The following is a 3,784-nucleotide window of genomic DNA, read 5'->3' as shown; positions in this document are numbered from 1 at the left end:
GATATAACACTGAACTTATATTTTACATTTCGCAATTATTCGGAAGGAAATCGGAAAGGTTCAGAACGAAGTAAACACAGTGGGACAGTTATGCAAAAGTTTGGAAAACTTCGGAAAGAGAAAGCGTTCGGAAAGAAACGGAAGCAAAGTTCATATAGAAACCGAAAAGGATCGGAACGATACTTCCTTTCCGACCCTTCCGTTTCTTCTGCTAGGGTGGATGTCAATACAAAATTTAGCTCACCTCATCAGAGTGGCGCGTGTTTGGTCAGTTTCACCACCATTACCCCTTCAGATCGTAAGATGCCATTTATCTAGTTGATCGGATCTCTCTTCTTATCCCATGACATTACACAGAAAAAAACTTTTTTTGATCATTCAAGAAATATGCTTACTCCCTCAAAAAAAAAAATTAACATTCCAGTTGATTGAGTTGAATTTATGTGACACGTCGAGTTCGTATCTAGGTTATCAACCAATAAACTTCACCATAATCCAAAAAAGTAGCTAGAAATGAATCCTATGAAAAATATTAATTTCACGATTAATTTAAAACAGGTCTCCATGAAAAGGTACACTTACATAAAATCAGCCCCATGCATCGCCACCACTTTTCTGTTTTCTTACGATCCGGAGGGGGGGTTAAATTGATCCAACAGATGACACCACAAAAAGTAGGTCTGTCTTTTTCATTGAATTGCATTAAGAAAAAGAAAAAATAATTAAAAACTTGATGCTTTTTGCAAATTAACAAAAAAAAATAGATGAAAAATTAATTTTGAGATATATTTTGAAAGCAGTTCGAACTTTATATGTTTGTGATTTATTTTGCTCATATTATTGATTTTATTATTTGTTGAAGTTAAACAAAATTATTTGTTGTTAAAATTATTAATGCAGCTAATGAAAAAATTAATAATATTAAAGAACTCAATGACAAAAATATTTAAAACATATACATGATTAGAAGAATGAATAAAAAATATATGACGTATTTTGTATATTGAGGGAATAATTTGGTAAAAAGTTAATGAAAAGACTAACAAATGAGAAAGCGGATTTCATATTATTTAATATAATGTACTCCTATATATTAATTTAAATTGAACCGAATATCATATATACATTTATACAGTGCAATAATTTATTTGTTGCTTAATCTTGAAAGCTTTTTTCTCGCTGCATTCAACCCCTAATAATTTTATTTAAAATTTTTTATATAAAGGAGATTTTGAATTAAATAGTTAATTATATTATTGCAAACCTCATTTCTAAAATGAACAGATTATAAACTATTAAACTCTATGAACAAACGTACCGTACTCATGATGGAGTGTAGGAGGAAATTCACTTTTTTCGTTCAGCTTGACGCTCCGAACTTTTGTCATCTCTATTTGTTTATTAATAATTTTTATGCTTAAAGCATGGAAAAACTGAAATTTTGTACATAACAATTTTTCACACTTTTATAACTGACCAGGAAAAGTTTATATTGTCTAAAATTAATGTTTAGGGACTCATAAGATACAAATAATTTGTTTATCACTCCATTTATTTGTTGGAAACAAATTTGATAAACAAATTAAAAAATAGTCTTATTATCGGTAAAAGTTTTTGTTGCTAAAAGTACTTGACATAAATGTAGGAATTACATTACATGACAAAAATAATTAAAAGTTTATAATAACTATTGTTATAAACAATTCCTGTGGCCAAATATTATAATTTGAGATTTTTAAAATTATTATTTCCTTCAAGCGCCAGGAAGATTTCAGGTATTCCCTGAAACAATAAATATTTAATAATATTTGATAAAATATAACAATTTAAATTTTTGTAAATACATTATATAAAGAAATTCAAAATGTTGGTTCTTTCGCATAGAAATTTTTGATTACACTGGAAATATTTTAAGCTGTTGGGCGAATAACTGCTAGTCCCAAAATATGTGAGAAGTTAACAATAACCATTGTTATGAATAATTCTCGTGACCAAATATTCAAATGTAAGGTACTTTTGACAATAACCCACCGACTTGGCCATCAAAGAAAATTTAAATTTGATAAAACCTTAAGATTAAATATTTTGTCACAAGAATTGTTAATAACAGTGGTTATTGTTAACTCTTCTAATATTTTTGTGACTAGCAGTCATTCGTGCAATAGCTTAAAACATTTCAAGTGCAAAAAATTTCTATTCGAAAGAACAAACAATTTAAATTTGTTTATCTAATTTGTTTACAAAAATATAAATTATAATATTTTATCAAATATTATTAAATATTTATTATTTTAAGGAATACCTGAAGTCGTTCTGGCCATTGAAGAAAATTATAATTTGAAAAATCTCAAATTCTAATATTTTGACACAAAAATTGTTTATCACAGTGGTTATTATAAACTTTCAATTTATTTTTGTCATTAAATGTCATTCCTACATTAATGGGAAGCACTGTCATGAGTACAGTACGTTTGTTTATAGATTTTAATAGCTTAGAGTCTGTTTATTTTAGAAATAAGGCCTGCAATAATATAAATAACTATTTAATTTAAAATCTCCTTTAAATTAAAATTTTTAAATAAAATTATCAGGGGCTGAATACAGCGAGAAAAAAGCTTTTAAGATTAATAAACAAATAAATTACACAGCCACACAAAAAAAGTGTGCGGCTCTGGTAACAAGACACACGTATTCCTATGGATTTTGGGGCGCTAAATTTAAATTCGGTATCAAAAATCACCCATCACGTCATGATGGAGCCATAACCTCAAAAAATGACGAAAAATCATGCACTGAGGCAAATAAAGTTCAAAATAATGCCAGTGATGCAAATTTTCACTTCAAAAACATGTCGACAAATGTGAAGGATCAACCCTTGCCTGATATCAACTTATTTAACATAACTTTACCCAACAGAACCTGACCTCACCTAACCTGAATTAACAGAAATTTATTGAACTACACGTAAAGCTCTGGAAGCGATTACGCTGGCAACCCTGTTCTTGCGTACTTTCATATTTTGACAATAATAGCAGTAAATGTCTGGAGTTTCGTAACCGCTTGTTGCTTGCATTATTCGCCTGTGTCTGTAATCAGGGCATCTCCACGTGGTGACGATGGGAAACGGATCCACATTGGCTGAGTCCCTGGGTAAACGGTGTTCATGCCGTCATGGCAGACACAGGTAAAAAGTGTATGACGATGCAGGGAAAACCCTAGTATCGGCGTCTGGTCAGGGTGGGAAAGCGGGCTCTCCGACGTCGTCATCATGCAACCGTAGCTCTTCATCAATGGATCACTTGGTCGGTGTAGAGTTTCATGATACAAGGAAAAAAACCGCGAACATTTCTCAATCGCATGCCTGCAAGAATAGCTCAGATTCATTCTGTTACATTTGCAGTAAATATGAAGTGAGCAGTTTGCGAAAATCAATCGACGAGAAAGTGAAAATTCTTTACGAAAAGTGTTTTGGCCGTAAATTGCTGCACCAAGAAACAAAATGGGTAACTTACGTCATTTGCAATTCTTGCAGACTTATGTTGTATCGGCTAAAAAATTCAAACAACGAAAAGTACCGCAAGTACTCTACACCAACCACATGGAAAACCCCGTTATTGCGAAGGACTTCTACTTTTGCATGAATTCCGTCAAAGGGTTCAACGCCAAAAATAAAAATAACATATTGTACATTAATGTGTGCACAGTCACAAGAGCAATTGAAATCAATAAAAATGCACGCCAGACTGATTTAAGCGCTTTAGAAGATGATAGAATGGAAGTTGAA

General features: G+C 31.3%; 1 long non-coding RNA gene across 1 annotated transcript in view; it reads right to left on the bottom strand.

The window, feature by feature from the left end:
* Positions 1 to 618, bottom strand: part of LOC117179761 — a 71,927-nt gene extending 71,309 nt beyond the window's left edge. Inside the window, exons 1-2 of the long non-coding RNA XR_004467953.1 lie at positions 583 to 618; positions 245 to 507 (exon numbers count right to left, since the gene is read on the bottom strand). This is a non-coding gene — a long non-coding RNA (uncharacterized LOC117179761). The remainder of the gene's footprint in view (positions 1 to 244; positions 508 to 582) is intronic.
* Positions 619 to 3,784: the final 3,166 nt, after the last annotated feature.

Source organism: Belonocnema kinseyi, chromosome 9 (assembly GCF_010883055.1).
Source record: "Belonocnema kinseyi isolate 2016_QV_RU_SX_M_011 chromosome 9, B_treatae_v1, whole genome shotgun sequence".
Classification (NCBI taxonomy): domain Eukaryota; kingdom Metazoa; phylum Arthropoda; class Insecta; order Hymenoptera; family Cynipidae; genus Belonocnema; species Belonocnema kinseyi.
This window is presented reverse-complemented; position numbering and strand designations above follow the sequence as displayed.